General features: G+C 38.7%; 1 non-coding gene across 1 annotated transcript; it reads right to left on the reverse strand.

The window, feature by feature from the left end:
- Window positions 1-2,164: 2,164 nt before the first annotated feature.
- LOC125922156 (U6 spliceosomal RNA) lies at window positions 2,165-2,271 on the reverse strand. Its single transcript, XR_007457594.1, has one exon. It is a non-coding gene; the product is annotated as a U6 spliceosomal RNA (small nuclear RNA).
- Between the last annotated feature and the right edge of the window lie 16,519 nt (window positions 2,272-18,790).

The raw sequence follows: 18,790 nt of genomic DNA on the forward strand, positions 1-18,790 counted from the left end.
CAAGACTTCATTTTTAGAAAGGCTGTTCCTAACTCTTGATTTTTTTAATGATTTTATTTTTTAAGTAATCTCTACACCCAATGTGGGGCTCAAACTCACAACCCTGAGATCAAGAGTCTCATGCTTCACCAACTAAGCCAGCCAAGCACCCTCCTATCTCTTCATTTTCAATAAACAAACTTACAAGACTGAGCAGGATTTAGATCTGTGATACTACCTGAACACATACTTCAAGTTTTCCCCAAACTTGGAAGTTTACTTACAGCTTATAGACTAAGGTACCTCAATGCACAAAGCTGCTCCAAAGGAATATACCCACTTTCCAATCTCTTAACCCTCAAGCTAGACTTTAGGAAGCAATAGTCAAAATCTAGTAGACTCTTTAGAATATGATTATTTTTGTACAGTTATTCAAACCTTAGGCTGCCATAATAGATTTTGACTTTTATAAGTACTTCAAAATACTTGAGTGCATAAACATTTGTCTACAATCAGAGACAATCACTACTATTAAGTACATAAATTTAAAATTTTTTCTAAAATCATGAAAATAATAGAGAAAATGAAACATTATATATTGATTCAAACAAGCTGCAAAAACTGAGATAGTTGGGAAAATGTGAATACTAACTATATATTTGACAATATTAAAGAATTTTTGTTAATTTAATTTTGGAGTGATAGTGGTAATATGGCCGTTTTCTTTTAAAATAGTCCTTAACTATTGGAGACATATACTGAAATGCTTATGGATAAAATGATAAAAGTCTAGGATTTGCTTTAAAATATCCAGAGATATGTTTATGGTAAGGATATATATGAAACAATACTGGCCATGAGTTAATATTTATTGAAGATGGGTGATGGGTTCATGAGGATTTACTATATCATTGTCTCTACTTTTGGATTTGTTTGAAACTCTGCATAATATATTTTAGAGATAATATGTTAATTATATAGATTAACTGCTTTAGGAATAAGATTTATGAGTGCATCCAGGAGGCCTCACTGGAGGCTAAGTGACTCAATATCTATTCCCAAACCCCTTCCCCCTTGACTCTACACAAAGGCTGGGACATATGAATGCTCACTTTCCTAGCATGCTTTGCAGCTAGCTGTAGCCACATGACACAATTTTGGACAATGGGATGAAACTGCAGTTTGCTGGGATTTTTCAGAAAAGTTTTGCTCTTTTATATAAAAGTAGACAGTGTGGCTGGCTTCCACCTCTCTTTTCCCATCTTTGAATGGAATCTAGGTTCTGGCTTAGTGAAGCCATATTGCAACCGGGGGAAAACTAAATTGAAATACAAGCACCAGGTCTTTTTTTCACTGAAACATTGAAGTAAAACCATCAGCTACCCATCTCTGGGCATCTGAGACATCTATTTATGTTAAATGTAAATATATTTTTTAAATCCCATTTATTAAAATCACTGTAAGTCTAACTTTCTTTCACTTGCAACTAAATACCTTTCTAACTGACTCAATCTGTTATAGAGATTTTCTTATACAACAAAATTTCTGGTCTCCACTATGAAGTGATGGTAATATCCTTTAGTAACTGAAGTTTTCATTAATTTGAATTGGATACTAAAATGCCACTTTAAAAATTCTACTCATATTCCCTAAGCTTAGTTGGGTCATCTCACCAAGTATCTGAAAGCTGTTTAAAACTATTTTAAAGTAACTATTACAAAGTGAAATGAATTATTGTTTAATTAATAAGTTCATTAATTAATGACTAGTTAATGATAAGTTCTTTCCCTGGCCCTAATTTCATCACTGTCAATTGTACTTTTATTTAAGGTCTTGACTTCAGGGTGTCACAAGTCCCACCCTTCCTCAGATGGATAATAAATGTGTATGTGTCAAGGGCTCTAAGGAGATGCCAGGATTTCAGGCACAGGACATAGTCCCACAGCTGAGACTGCTCTTCTTCCCCTGAAGCCAGCTAAATGCTATGGTCAAGCCTTCACCCCCTTTAAGAGGTCCCCCCCAAATTAGGCAAGATGTAAGACTTCACCATCTGTCCCAAATTCAACCAGTTCCAGTTTGTGTTTAAACAGAATCATAACTACAGGTCAAAACTAAGTATCACCCAATTATTCATGGGAATGAAGAGCAATCACCAATTTCTTGGTACTTACTTTCTTTTTCTTTTTTAAAACATGGAAGCTTCACAAATTTGCGTGTCATCCTTGCACAGGGGCCATGCTAATCTTCTCTGTATCGTTCCAATTTTAGTATATGTGCTGCCGAAGTGAGCACTCTTGGTACTTATTTTCATTTAAAGGCTAAACATCTGTATGTTTCAGGTAAGATAGTTTGACTTAATTAAAGACAATGGTTCTATGATAAACACCTATCAGAGTATCTAGTACACTAGTAGGCCCTTAACAAATGTTTGATAATCAATTCACTAAATGCATTAATTAGGTAGTTAATAGATATTTAGAGTTCACAATAGATTATATTTCACACCAGGAGCCCCAACTTTGCCAACACTGCTGTACAAATATAACCTGTTTTCAAAATACAAAATATTATGAAATGTGTATATGATTATCCTTCATGAGATCAGGAATACATCCTTCTCTGGTGATATATCTAGAAACAACTTCATTCATTCATTCATTTCCACACAACAGGGTGACTGCTCCTTATGTTAGTCACATTTCACCTCCATCAACTATCTCTTAGCACACTATCTCCAGTAATAGTGAGGACACCCAGCCCAATCAACACAAGCTAGATAAATAAATTATGTCCTGTTACCTCCAGGCAACAAACTCCGTAGTTAGACTGTCTGAATTAGAATCCTGACTCCAGAATGTTCACCTATGTAACCTTAGACAAATTTCTTAATCCCTCTCTTCCTTGGTTTCTTCATCTGTAAAATAGGGATGACAATCATAGTACCTACCTTATAGGATTATAGTGAGGATCGAAGGAGACTATAATGTGCTGATAGGTATTACATGTCCCATAAACTGTTAACTGATTCTAGTCATTGCATTATTTTCAAAACTTACTTTCCATACGATCTGTCACAGTGAATCCACAGGACATTACAACAGCAATTATTAGTCACCACAGTTTATAGGCAACTGTGTACAGGTCCTCTGGTTCTACTGGGAGTCAGCCATTATAACACAACATCTTATCACAGCCCTCTCAGCAGCCCAACACATGACTCATCCATGCCAAGATCTATGAGTATGCATCACAACCCAGCTGGTGTAGAACCAGGACAGAACTTGCAACAAGATGATCTGGATCCAGTTCAGCCTGGTATGTATTTAAGGGACATCATTACTCCTCAAAGAACCTGTTTCTTCATTTATAAAGTAAAAATGATTTTTACTTACTTTTAAAAAATAAACTTTACTTACTTTAATCCTCTACGTACCTCATTGTAGAGGATTAAACATCATAACGTAAGTAAGAATACCTTTCAAATGTAAAGTGTATTGTATGCTGGGTATTATTATTCATCTTTGTATCACAGCTTCATTAATTCAAAATATGCTTAGTTCATTTCTGGCTGTTCCAGACACTGTGTTAAGTTCTAGGGGCATGGAAATAAATAACATACAGTAGCCAGAGTTGAATATATATTTGTTTGGTATATTATTTGTTAATTGGTCAATTAACATTGTTAAAAAACATTTGGACTGGAGAGCTTATACCCAGTTTGAAAGAGACACAAGATGCCATATTGCATTTTATCATAGCAGACATGTGTCTTCCTCTCTTTGTGCACTCCCAGTGAGCATTTACATCTATAATAACATCGAAACGCTCGACTATAACCAAGTTTAATTCCCATAAATTCCCTTTTCTAGACTGTGAGCTTCTTGAGGGTATACCTATGCAGTTTTTCTTCTTTGTATCTTTGGTATTTATCTCAGAATACTGCATAAAATAGACACTTAGAAAACATATATTTTTCAGTACCTAAATATGACCAACTGCCTTTAAGTGTCAGGGAAAAATAATGTCACAATTCAATCAAATCCTTTCAACCAGAAACCTTATGAATGCAGTTCTTTTTTTTTTTTTTTTTGTACCAGCATTGGGTGTGCACTACCTCTCTCTATGTACACAAGTATACACATCTGTACATAGGTAGGCTAATGGACAGCCCTTGCTGAGAACACTACGTTTTAAAATACTCAGTAGCCATTCAGTAAATGACAACTTCTGATGGCCTAAGCTTTCAGAAAGAGTTAATGTACCTCAAAGAAGTAATCAGTGTAACTTTCCAACCAGTAAAATCAAGCCCCTTATATTCTATTTAATTTCCTAGGAATTTTTATATACATATATATGTTCAGCATACATAGCCCCTCACACATATACCAGCACTATATATTTTTTTACAACATAGGGTTTTCTAGGATTGAGTAGTTTTAAACAACAGTATTTTATTATTTTAAGCACACCCACTGTGGAAACATTCTCGGGTCTCACTGCTTCTGCTATTGGAACATTTGTTTTTTATTCTGAATATTTCAGCACATCTATTTACCTGGCACTATATTTAGTACCACAGTGCCAAGATGGCATATATAAAGATTCAATTGCAATTCCCATCTGATGTCCCTTCCCTCTCCTTTTTACCCCCTTTTTTATGTCCACACTCTGAATTCAGCACAAAGTTGGTGTGTTTAATTTAAAAAGAAGTAAAACGCTCCAGGAGACGCCTCAGACCACTGCAAATCACCTACTTTATAGAGGCAGTAAAATTGTGTATCGGATTAGAAGTGATGCTGATCTGAAATTTATGATAACTTTTAATGGCATTATAATTTTTTTCCCTGTGCGCTCCATAACTGCGTCGTTTCGATGCACAGTGCAGTGAGATGAAATTTGTAAGGGAAGAACATTACCCAGGCAAGCCCAGGGGAAAAAAAAAAAAAAAGTCAGCAGAATAATGCAACAGCCCCACACGGGCGGATGGAAGCTATTCTTTCCATACACTATGTAGAGGCACAAACTCCAAATGACCCTTTGAAACTAAAGGCAACCCAGAGTACAGATTTTGTTGATAAAACTAGGAAATATGGTAAAAGCAACCTCTTAAAAAAGCAGATACACGTGGCTTCTGCACACCACCTCGCCACTTTGGGGACTCTTCATGTCTCTTGCCTGAGAGAAGCACACTTGGGTGTCCTAAGGTAGTTTTCTGGAACAAACAGCTCTTTCCTAAGCTGGGTCTATTGTCTGGTTTCCGTGGAACAACTCAACATCCCACTGGTTTCAAGAAAGCATGAGGGGGTATCACAGGGTTAAAGACTTGTGAAAGACTTAAGACTTGTGTCTTAAGTTTGCAACTAAGAAACTGCTGAAAGAGATGAAGAACTCAATGAGAGGAAGAGAGTAAAAGAGGGAGACATGAAAGAACTTTTGAAAAATTCCACAATTAATGTATATATTAAGTTCTAACTTGACATGTAAGAGAAAAACTCTCCAGAAAAGCCACCAGAACCAAAGGAGAAGACTTCTCTTCAAGTCTTTTCTTCAGGGATAATCCAGCCTCTGTTCAAATACTTCCAAGAACAAGGGGCTCATTTCCAATTTAAGCAGTTCATGAATTCATTTATAAATTCATTAACAATGTATTCAGCATAGTGCAGGCACTGCATGCTATTCTATTGTTTATTGTGTGTAACTTCTTGCCCACACCCTGGGAAGCTATGTTATCCATGGCCCACTTCACAGAGAATTAGAATAAAAGAAAATTAGAATGTGTCACAGCAAAGACTCTTAATGGCCATCCAGCCCAACCCCTTCATTTTACAGAGAATGAAATGAAACTGAGATCAAGAGTGGGGAACTCAATTATCCAAGGTCACATAACTAATTCATTGCAAAACCTTAGTTAAAACCCACATCTGATTCCCCATAATATACTTTTTCAGGTGAGCCATGATGCTTTTTCTTCACAAATCATACACATCATTGTCCCATGTGTCCAGCTTCTCAAGCTTATCTAGATGTTTCCCTCTCCTACTCTGGCTGAAAGGCTCTATAGCAAGTGTATGAGTCTTTAATCAAACAGTCTGGGAATGTGTATGTGGTCATTATCCTTCAGTTCTTAAGTAGGTTGGGAAGACAAATCCTTTTCTTCAACACCATCCATAATCTATTTTTCACTGACCATGGCCTCTTTTAACAGACTAATAGGGAAGAAGAAAATTCTCCCTTTACTCCCAACATTTTCAACTTCCTACCCAAAACTGAAAATCATTTAGAGGACTCGATTTCTCCTTTTCTCTTCCCAACTCTTCTCTACTTCTCCTCTTCTCTACTTCTACCTAGTGCTTGTCTTTATTTATAAATATTACATGTTCTGTGGGACTTCAAACACTACCCCACATAGGGCTGACCTCTGCCTCTTCTAGGTCTGAACTTTGACATTTTTGTCTGTTTTAGCATCAATCATAAGTTTCCTCCTGCTGAGATTTTTGCTTTTATATCTTTTCAAACTTGAGCTTCTTTAAGGCAAAGTTGCTACCTCAATTACTTTTGTGTCCCTAGTTCCTGACACACAGTGGAGGCTAGATTAATATTTTCAAATGAAGGTACGCAAATCAGCAGAGCTGGAAGTGAATGTGTGTTTTCAGTCTTATAGTCTATTTTGCTGTGTTTTAGGTTTATGGTCCCAGAAGGCAGCCCACCTCTGATTGAACCATATTTGGTTGCACATGTCACTGTCTTCCTTCTCCCAACCTACAAGATACTCCTCTTTCCTGGGAGATTATCTGGATTCCTGTCACCTCACCCCATGTGTCTCTGGAGGGGTCTAGTTGGAGGGGCCAGATTTACCCTCTATGTGAAGACAATCTCACACTTGTGTAGCTCTAATGATGCAGAAATTCTCCTTTCTCCATGGTGTCATGTGTCACCACTATTAATGTTGATTTCCCTTCATGTTTAAGGACTTTTTCTAACATTCTTACTCAATCTTACCTACCATTCCCTCTAGGAACCCATTATTTATTCCTTTAATACTCCACCCCCAGAAAGATGTTCTCTAGCAGTGAGGCCAACTTGGATGACTCACAGCAGTTGTAATTGGTGAGCAAAATGTAGTCAGACTGGCTTCATCCACTTGCCAACGCTGTGACCTTCTGTAAATTCCTTAAACTCCCTGTGCCTTAGTTCCTTTTCTGTAAAGTATCTTGTGGGGTTGCTGTTAGCATTAAAGAAAATAGTGCCTATAAAACGCTTAGCACAGTACAGGGCATATAGTAATTGCAAAATAGATGTCTGCTCTCATTATTGTTATCATTCTAAATTAGGAACGCAAAGGCAGTACACACCCTACTGATGCCCACAACCTCTTTTAGGTTGTGCTCATGTTCTAAAGCTTCACATAAACCTCATATTCTCTCATAAACAAACATATTTTTGGCCATGACTCTTTTTTTTTTTAGTCTTCTTGTCTCCTCCTTGTTCACTTGACTGCTGTCATGTTCTAACTGCTGGGAGAGCCCTTGCCCAACAGAAAGTGTCCTTCTAAATCTGCCCAAAAGGGAAAGCAAAGACACATGAGAAGGAGAAAAGAGCCCCACATTAGAAAGGATGATCTCATGTTGAGATCAGGGATCCTCCAAGTTCATTCTCTACCACCCCTCTGAAGGCAGTAGGCCTGAGCAAACTGACCTACCAGGTTGCATAGCATTTCTTCCAAGTGACGTGTAACCACAAAGCTAAAAACCTCAGCATCCAGGCCCTTATGGTCTACCCTGGAGACTTAGGTTAATGATGAGCCAGCACCTTGGGTTTACTCTAAATCACTCCTCTTAACCTAATTATATGCCAAGGGGGAAATCCAATGTATTTGATCAAGTCTTGCTAGTATTTTCCTTGTCTAATTCCATTAGTCTCATTGATGCAAAGGGTTCCTAAAGCAATTAAAGCAAGTGCTATCCCCTGAGAGCTGTGGGATGAGTATCTCTTCCCTACTCTTCTCAGAACCTGGTTTTCCCTGGTGAATGGCATAGGCAGGGCTGGGCAGAGGACCCTTAAACAGGAATGGTGTCCTTTGGTGCCAGCAAATTAGGATCTGACTTCACTTCAATTAAGGGTATTCTCAGATATAAAGTATATCAGCTGAGAAATGTGGAGGGAGGGGTGCTGTGTTCTTGGTGAGATTGTTCTTCACAATTCTTTCTCCCAGATGTTCATTTCACAAACTATATACATTTTATTCAGTCTCATTACAATCTATCTACCTAGAACTTCAGTGACCCACAAAATGCCTTCAAAGTCATTGGCCCATTTCAGAAGCCTCTAGTAGCCCATTAGAAATGTCAGTGCACACTTAACAAGCAGCCAGATCCAAATACGCTGAGGCTTCACCTCATTAAAATGTTTCCACGACACAGGGTCAAACTTATCTTGCCACGGACTCGTTTCCTCTCGCCAAACGCTGAGAAACCATTTTCTTTCTAATTAATTTCATCTAGATGAAACCTGCACAAATGTCAGTTCAACAAATTAAGACTTATTGATTATTGGCTTTTTAAAAATAGTTAATGGTTCTGTCCAAAGATGGAATATTTTAGGGACATCAGCAAGACATGTTAGCTTAGGTTGATTTTGGTGTTTTTGAACAATGAAAATAATGTTGTAAGCATCTTTCACAATCTTATTGCTCACTTTTCACCTAAAACTTTATTCTTGTTTTATAGTCATAAAATTTAACTAGCTAGAAAACCATATCTTCGAATTTGCTGGAAGAACAAATGCTACATTTATACTTCATACATGCTACTCTGGAGGTTGTCCATCTTGTTTCCCCTTTTTCTCTCCCTTTAAACACTGCAGAATGTTAAGTTTGTTCATCAGGATTGTTGATAGCAAAAGGGGGGGCAGAGTTAAAAATGAGATAAAACTGAGACGCCTGGGTGGCTCAGTCGGTTGGGCGTCTGACTTCGGCTCAGGTCATGTTCTCGTGGTGCATGAGTTCGAGCCCCGCATTGGGCTCTGTGCTGACAGCTCAGAGCCTAGAGCCTGTTTCAGATTCTGTGTCTCCCTCTCTCTCTCTGACCTTCCCCCATTCATGCCCTGTCTCTGTCTCAAAAATGAATAAATGTTAAAAAAATTAAAAAAAAACGAGATCAAACTAAAATTCCTTATCAGAAATCTTATTTCCTTTCCTTTCCTTCCTCCCTCCCTCTTTCTTCTTTCTCTTTCTTTCTTTCTTTCTTTCTTTCCTTCCTTCCTTCCTTCCTTCCTTCCTTCCTTCCTTCTTTCTTGGTTGATACTGGAAAAGGGTGAATGCCTTGACCTAGCCCATGAGTTTCTGGCATACTGTTAACCACTCACCAAGCCTTGCTGAATCCTACTGTATGCTAAGGTAAAGGTCAGAGGGGAATGCTGGCCTCAACTACTATTCTCAAGAGGATGCAATCTAGTTCAGAATATCTACATACACATAAAAAGTTGTGACCTACAAAACTTTCTGAACTATACATGTGGTAGAATTCAAATCTGAGACTTCATTTGGTTTACAAACTTCCTGTAAAGTAGCATGTGATCCCTATTTACAGGTAGAAAAATAGGCAAAGGTAAATAAATTGCATCAAAAATAACATTGGAGCAGGAACTAAAAGCAAGCTTCAGTTCTAAAGTACTTAAAGTAGGCCATTCATTAACATGCTATCCAGCTCATCAAGAGCTTTTATTCTATCAATTAAGTACATCCAAGGCCTACAAGTAAGGCTTCCTAAAAGAGTGGAAATCAGGTGCATAATCCACACAGGCAAATTGCTTCTAGGAAAGAGATTTATAACAAACCTTTTTTCTTCCATTCTACTCAAATGGTTTGATTTGTGAGGGAATATCTGAGTACAATTACTTTCTATATTCACTTTGAGAGTATAAGTGTTTAGTCTTCATCTATCAGAACAGATCCATGAAAAGTTCATAGATATCATCTAGTCTGACCATCATTTTGCAGAAAATAACTGGATCCCAGAGAAGTTGTTACTTGTGTGAGGTCATATAACTTGAAGGAGTGTGTACATGTGTATGTGTGTTAGGGTATGTATGTACGAAAGGATTTTTATCTTGCTATTCAATACAATAATATGCTATTATTTTGTCCCTCACCACACATCAATTAAAGGTAAGCATGGATGTTTTGGAAAAGGTGCCCAACTAGGTGACATCAATGACCAGAGAACTAGCAAATTCAACTTTGGAAGAGAGCTGAAGAAAAGTCCTCATATTCAACCTGGGCCTGAGAAGACTAGACGGTGTGAAGTCCATAGGGAGACATGCCCCACAGCCTGCAACAGAGAGGTCTCAGCTGAGGTGTGACAAACTTAAGGCAACTTAACTTTAATTAAGTAAAATTACTTAAGCCTAAGGCAAACTTAAGAACCAATATCTCTTGGGCCAGATAAAAGAACAAAACCTAGTGAGCCTCTCATGGAGGCCTTTCATCTTAGAGGAGACTTTAGAAATGAAGACTAGAGGATAGAGGTAAAGAATCTGATGACTACATCACTGCAACAGGGGATTGGACCAGTTGACCTTGAAGTCCCAGGCAGCTCTAAAGGACTTTGATTGCGATTTATTTTTATGTTTGTATTTATGTTCTGTCAACAAACCCATAAGCTCTGGGGCTGCATTAATGAATAAATGATAAGTTTAAAAATTATAATGGTGTCATCAGGAGCAGAAACCAGTGCTGGTTTATGGCTAGGGCTTAATCTATGCCACTGAATTGGACACAAAGGACAGGTTCTCTCATTTCAATTTGTCATGACCAGCAAATGTGGGAGCCTCAGTCTTCACCTCAGGCAAAGCAAGCTTCACTAGTTGTGCTGGGTCAGAACAACCAAATCTCTTGTTCACATCCTTGTGTGTCTCCTGTTAGGCACTGTATGCATGATACAAATAACACATCTTTTTAGCAAGTGTTTTGTAGGTATAGGGATGGAATTATTGGCACAAGGAAGGGAACTGATGTCAAATATCTTGACAAAACATTCACTATAGTTTCTCTTGAAATTTTAAGACCAAAACCAGGTTCAAATTCACCTGCTGTAGGTGAGTATTGACAAAAAGACAATAAGTTTACCATAAACAAAAATTCATTCAATTTTCAAAGAGGATGCTCTGGCATGATGCTAGGTTCAGTTGTACCAATATGTTGACTGAGCACTATTATCAGAAAAGGTATTTGCCATCAGTTATTTTCCCAGATCCAGTAATTTCAGCCTGCACCTACTATACTCTTGCTCAAAAATGCAATTTGTATAATGCAGACAATCTCTAAAAGGAGATAAATAAGAATGCAAACAAGAGATTTGACCATTCGGACTCAACACAGCTAATCAGTGGTACTAACAAGGTATGGTCCATAAGAATAGTGATAGAGAAATGTGTTTTTCTGGTATTTAGTTCCCTAAATTATGACCAATAGATAACATCCAGGCATATAAGCAGGAAATGGAGATCCACTAATTAAACACAGTACCACCATTATCTTTGATTTGAAAAGAGGATAAAATTAACACAAACCTGTGTGGACAATCTGAAAATGAATATGAGGTATAGGAAGTACTTCATAAGGCTTCTCAATGTGATATATTGATATCTTGTAAATGTAAGTTAGTTATAGGTAAATGGCTATATTTTGCCACTAGTAAGAATTAAAAATTTAGGATTTTTACTGAATAGAATCAGAAGTCTCCTTATTGGGAGCAAGTCAAAGAGGTGGAGTATATACTTTACAAGGCCTTTTGCTCTTCCTGTGTAGTCTGCTGAAGAACACTAGACAGTTATAAATGAGGCTTGTGTCAAACAACATATGCTGAAAGGAGTTGGGAATAGGACACATATAGAGAAGAGAAGTCAGGGAGTGGTGGCGGGTGGGCAAAACTTATTGCAAAGTTTTGCCATCTCTGTTTTAAGCCAATGTTATATTATGTTTGTATTGTGCACCACTCTAGACTGTCTGGATGAGTGTCCCTCCCATTGGTAAGAAATGGCCCTTGAGAGCTTGTATAAGCCTTATATGACCAACTGCTTACTTGGCTCCCATGTGCCAACAATGACAGATTTCTGTTTGTTAATTATCAGTATTTTGTTTGGGGAGGAAAAGGGGAGTTGTTTATTTTTTGCTAATAAGTCTTTTCATAATATAACATTACCTGCATCAGTTACCTGCACTATGCTTTTGGTGTCATAAGGAACAGAACACGGAACCCGAATTGGCTTAAGTAAGAAGGAAATTTGTTGGCCCAATAACTGAAAAATATCTGAGTTCAAATATGGTTTGGTTCTGTGGCTCAAATAACCAGTAGGATATTTTCTCTCTTACTTTCTCATGGCTCTGCAATTGGGTCCCATTTTTAGAATGGCTTTTCTCTATAGTGGCAAGATGCTTAGTTCAGTTTCAACCTTACCTCCTCTTGGGTTTAGATCAAGTGGGAAAAACAGCAGGGCAGCAAAAGTCTGATTGAGTCTCACTGGCTCCGATTGGGTCATGTGCCCATCCGTGAACCAATCATGGTGGCCAAGCAAAGGCAATGCACTGATTAGCTGAGGCTGGGCCAAAGGTGTATCCAGGACTTGGACTGAGATTGGTTCTTTTTTTTTTTCAAAATTTTATATTTTTTAAGATATCTCTACACCCAAAGTGGGGCTAGAACTCACAACCAAGAGATCAAGAGTTGCACGCTCTACTAACTGAGCCAGCCAGGCAACCCCTGAGATTGGTTTTAATACAATACACAATGTCTTGGACAGAGAGGGGGAGGATATGGTGGCTTCCCACCGAAAAATCCAGATACTGTTACTATGAAAAAAAAATGGATATCAAGCTGAAAAACAATGGATATCCATTATATCAAGTCTTACCTACCAGATTTTAGGTTCACTGGGGTCAGAGACTATATCTTGTATTTCTCAGGGCCAGCCACAATACCTAGTTTACAAATAACTGATATTCAATAAGCATGTAATAGTTGATTTATTTATTAATTTAGTCAAATTGGAAAATCTGACATTAGGAATCACTCTGGCTTTTACCGAGACCTTTCTGCTACCTGAAAATGGCTACACTTCATTCAAGAAAAATAAAGTTTAAAGTGCTATCTTCACTCACAGAACCACCTTTTATTTTAGAAATGGACTATGTTGTGACTGAACTGTGAGATATTATTAATAATAACAATATTCAATAGCACCATACTAAAATATTTCAAGTAAACCTCATGACAACCCTGTGAGAAAAATATTATTATCCCTATTTTACAGATATAAAAAATGAGGCCCAAAAAAGTCAAAGGACCTACCTAAAGTAACACAGCCAGCAAATGACAGAGCTAGAATTTAAACCATAATCAGATCATGATTCAAAGCCTAGTGTAGGTGCCACCACCTTCCAGAACCATTACAGTTGGAATCAACCAACCCTTCTACATTATTTGATATGTCTCTTACAGCCCTTATTTTGTTCTGACTTGGATAACGGTTTACATACCCTTATCTCCCACTAGATTCTGATAGTCTCAGCATCCCCAGGGGAATAGTAAATAGCAGAAAACAGAAGCCAGAAAGATAAGGGGAAAAAACAGCAAGATAGGCTGAGAGCAGGATGAGGGGCATTTCCTGGACCACTTGCTGTCCCAGCCCCAGTACCTGCTACTTCTCCTGCCACTGAGGCAGAGGCAGGATCTGATCTCAAACCAGGCTTGCAGATGAGCTCTCCACCACCAGATCAACCTTCCAAAATAGGAACCTTTCAACATGTCATTCCCCAACTCCAACTCTTTTGGGTAAAACTTTATTTACAAAAAGCATGGCTCTAGTTTGTCGAATTGAGTTTTTAACATATTTTGGTAAGGTATTATTTATCCTGATTATGGAGTTTTTTCTACCCTCTTAAATTTTGCACCTGAGGCAGATGGCTCCTCTCCTCACTTTTGTCCTGACCCTACTCCAGGAGCTTCCTATTACCCATAGAGCAAACCCTGCAACACTTAGCATGATGTTCAAGTCCTCCACAAAAGAATTTTCATTTACCTTTCTAACTTGATCTTTAGTCTCCACTCCAACACACTAATCATCTTACTATCATTCTTCTCTCCCCTTTCCTGCTCTGTGCAATGTTCCCCAACACAGGCTTTAATCTATCCTTTCCTTAAAGGGCACCTCCTAGACATTTACTGATTCCCCTTCCCTCTCCTTGGACTAGGTCCCACATTGGCTCAGGTGTCCCATGAGTTTGCCTGAATTCACTAACATTTTAACATTTTAAACCCTTAAGGCCAAAGACTCTTAAAATCATTGTTTCTTCCATCTGCTCTGCCATTCCTCACCCCCACAGCTACTATTGGGCAACAAGTTAATGCTCAATAAATCAGCTCCTTCATTTGATGTTTCCACAAGCTCTAGTTTGTTCCCATCTGCTAGCCAGCTTATTCCTGGGCCCACTGAGCCAGGGAAGTCCTTTTCCTGGACTTCAGAAGCTCCTGAGAAGACAGGAAGATGGGTTTGGGAGGTGGCAAAACCAAGAAGCTACCCCTCTCAGAACCTCGGGCTTGGGGTCAGGGCCCTACATAGAGTATGGGACTGGCATTTATTCTGATTTTTGCTTCTCATAAAACTTTGAATCTTGGAGACTACCCATCCCAAAGGGACTCAGGTGGTTCTGGTTCAGCTCAAACTAGAGAATGAAAACACTTTCCCAGGGAAAACCTGGCTTTGCCAAACTAAAAATAAACAAAATAAAATATTTTTAATAAATAAATATTTGGATCTAAAAAGAATCATTCTTTACATATAACTGCCTGCGCTTATTTATTTTCTTATGTTTTATTTTCTATTTGAGAGAGAAGGAGAGCACAAGCAGGGGAAGGGCAGAGAGACAGAATCTGAAGTAGGCTCCAGGCTCTGAGCTGTCGGCACAGAGCCCAAAGCAGGGCTCGAACTCACAAGCAGTGATATCATGACCTGAGCCAAAGTCAGACACTCAAAGTACTGAGCTACCCAGGTGCCCCTGAGCTTATTTATTTTTAAATGTGTGACCAGAACTGAAAAATAGATGGATAGTTTTACAGAGAAATATTGTTTGCCAACTTTCATCACAATTACTTATTTACTAAGTGAATATTTATTTATTGTCTATCATGGGCTAAGTGCTAGCGATAGTGTGATAATCAAGACAGACATGGTTCCTGGCCTCTTGAGGCTTTCACCATATATTTTATTTTTATGAGAACTGTTACAAATTACTTTGGAATTCCTTTAATAAACAAGTAACTATTAAGCTCAAAATAAATGCCTAGTCTAGATATGTGGGGATACATTCATGAATAAAATAGACAAACTCCCTTCCCTCAGGAAGTTTATAGTCTAGCTGGGTTCAATAGACAATAAACATAATAAGTGTAAACTATATTAGAGGAATAAGAGCTATGGGAGAAATAAAACATCAAGCAAGATAGGAATGGAGATTTGAGGAACCCAAGGCAACGAGTATGGCTGGAGTGTAGTAAGGGAGATGGAGTGAAAACAGGTGAGGGCAAGAGGAGGGTACCTTGTGTGGCCATGTGGGCCACAGAAAGGGCTTTGGCCTTTACTCCATAAGGATAAAAGTACTGCTGAAGATTTTGAGTGGGGGATGACATGATGTGACTGTAATAAAAGCATCCCTCTGCCTGCTATCTTTGGAATAGACTGGACAGGTGAGAGAAGCAAGATTACAAGCAAGGAACCAGTTAGGAAAAATACAGCATGACCAAAATTAGAAAAGGTAGTGGCTTAAACCAATAGGCTGGCAGTATAGACAATGAAAAGGGGTAAAATTCTGGATTTATATTGTTCTTTATTGAGGATAGGAGCTGTCTTATTACCTCCTATATTCGTGGGGGAGATTAAATGAGATCAAACATGAAAAGAGTTTAAAACAGTGCCTAGCACTGCTTAATAAACAACAACAGTAATTATGACTATTATCCATAGGCCATTGGTCAGTGGGTGGTCCTCTGTAGTCCTGGAAGTGAAAATAATTCTCTTCAATGCTAATAGAAAGTCCTGCAAATGGGATTTGGATTGGGACCCAAAGTGGGGAAGTCCCTCTCTGCTTCCTTTTGTCACAGGCTTTTGCCTCAAGGCCAAGGGCAGCCAGGACCACCCAACTCTCAGTGTCTGTGTCAGTTTAGCTCCGTCCTAATCTCCCAGCCCTTACCTTCTCACTCACTCCACCCTTCCTGGCTTCACATAACCAAGACTCTGGAGTGAGCAAGCACAGACTCCTCTCCTATATGGGAGCACTTGGGTGACAAATACCTTTTCACCTGGGAAGGAGGGATGTCATCTTGGGGGAGAACCTAGAGTCCTGGTAAGCCCTTGGGGCCATTGCTAAGGGACTCATCTGGCTGTCACAGGAGTTCTGGAAAACCCCTAGAAAGAAAGCATGGAAAAGAGCTCAGCTTTGCTGTAACTGGGATGCAGCATCCTCATCACTCAAAAGAGAAGAGGCTGCAGGAGAGAGTGCAGTCAAGTGGAATGGTTGGAGTATACTTTAGAGAAATTTCGCCAAAAGGGAAAGCAGAGATGATGGTCCCTTTTTAAAATTCCCTACAAGAAAAAAAAAAAATTCTCCAGAACTTAAAACTATTTTAATCAGCTGAAAAACATACATGGGCTTTACAGCTCCAAGACAGCTTGCACAGGCCCCGATAAATGCCTATCGCTCATTTGCATACGCTAACAGCTACACTTTAATCAGCCTCCTAATCCCTGATGGTATTAATGAATTTTTTTATGCTTTTTTTTTTTTTTTAGTATCATGTTTGCTAATTCAAAAATGATCAGCGGCTTCTGTGTGCCTTTTTTTATGCAGGAAATAATGGGTGAGCTGGGTACTCCTGTTATCCCGCTCTCACAAATAATTAAGACTACAAAGGGTACAAATCAGTTTGAATGCGGTGCACAAAGGCATGGGCTCAGCAAAGGCCTTTCTCTGTTTCTGTTTCTCCCTCCCCCACCCCCTACTTTCTCTCTTTGTATTTGTTCCTTTCCTTTGACAAGAGGTGGTTTCCAAAGACACCTGGACAAGCAAGGAGCTGACTGATCCAAAATATTAATTCCCTGCCTCCCTCCACCCCTACCCCCATCACCAGGACATGCAAAATGATGTGAGTTTTCATCTCAGAGGGTTTGGATGCCTCTCAAGACTGGTTTTCAAACCACAAACTGCAGTAGAAAGAAAAACAGAACTTTCTGACATGTCACTCCCCTATTTCTCCTCCTCCTTAGTTGTTCACTTTCCCAGTAAGAACCAGCCAGCCCTGGTGCTGTCAGGTCCTGATCAGGTAAACAAGGAAAGGATTTCCTCCTGCCCTAGGCCTTGCTTCAGTTTGGCTCACAGCAGACCAGGCCAGCCAGAGACATGAGAGCTGGCAACAGGATCCCAGTGGTTCATGCAGCTATAGCACCTCCAAAATTAGGGTCAAGATTAGACATTTTAGGCCTATCAAAAAAAAGAGAGAGAGAGAAAGAGAGAGAGAGCGCCAGTAAATAGTCCTCATGAGGAGTTGAACAAGCCAGCTTAGACGATGGAAATTCATAAATAAGCCAAATTTTTCTAGCCAGCATGGCTACCTAACAGACAACAGAGTTCCCTAATTTGCATTTTTCATCATCTCAGCCTGCCTGCTCACACTCACTAGTGCTGGACAGGTGAGGGGCCAAAACCTGCAGCCAGAGAAAAAAGAGGAGGTGCCAACCCTGGACAACCAGCAGCCTGGGTAATGCACTCTCAAATAGTGAATAATTAGCAAGAAAATATAGATACAGTCCAGTGCAGGTACATCTATAAGTAAGCTATATGGCAAATTTACTACATATTTTAACAATAAAAAAATTACTAGATGTAAAAATATAATGTTCGAAGCATCTTAAGATACAGAGTTATTTTGGAAAGGTCAGGGAGGAGTCATGCCATATATATTTTTTAAATTTTTAAATTTTCTCATTCAAGAGAATGTTGGGAAAAGTGATGAGACAACTAAATTTGCAAAGTCCTTTGCATTGTAACAAGGATAAAGCATTGTGTGAGTATATAATGATCATGAAATCAATGGTCTCCTGTTCTCTTTCAGCAGGCAGCTCATCACCTGGCAACCTCTCACTAACTCCATTAGAAAATGGCTTAGAATTCCAGATAGCTAAAAGTTAGAGACACGTTAATTTTTACTTCTTCTCTTTTCTCTTCTAGTTATTTTTAGCATTCCTAGTAGAACATTCTTTGGTACACAGTGGGCACACTGAATAACTCTAGGGTGCCATGACTCTAAAATGCTATTGTTGGGAAGCTATCGCTGACATTGAGCTTATCTAATGGTGTGATATCTCCTTTAATTGTATGAATAGGGCTCATCTATGGAAATAACGATTTTAAATTTACCAGAAACCTAATACATTTTGCAGAGATGGAATTATATTCTACTTTAAAACTCCTGATGATTCAGATAGGCTTTTTCCAGCTTCATTCTATTTACCTCAATATCTCTTAACTTGACCGATCTTTAGGCCATTTTAACACCCAGTAAGCCACGTATCTATCAATTTTTCAACAGATTAGTGCAATGTCCATTGTGCCATCCACATTTGGCATCTCAACCAGTAGGTAAGTGGAAAGAAAGGAACACCAGTCATGCTTCTAGTTTGCTATTCTAGAGGAAAACTTGAGATCTCTGGGGAGCATTATTTACCATTTGATTTATTCCCGCTCTATAGACCTTATTTACTT

The sequence above is a fragment of the Panthera uncia genome, chromosome C2, assembly GCF_023721935.1.
Source record: "Panthera uncia isolate 11264 chromosome C2, Puncia_PCG_1.0, whole genome shotgun sequence".
In the NCBI taxonomy this organism is placed as follows: Eukaryota; Metazoa; Chordata; class Mammalia; order Carnivora; family Felidae; genus Panthera; species Panthera uncia.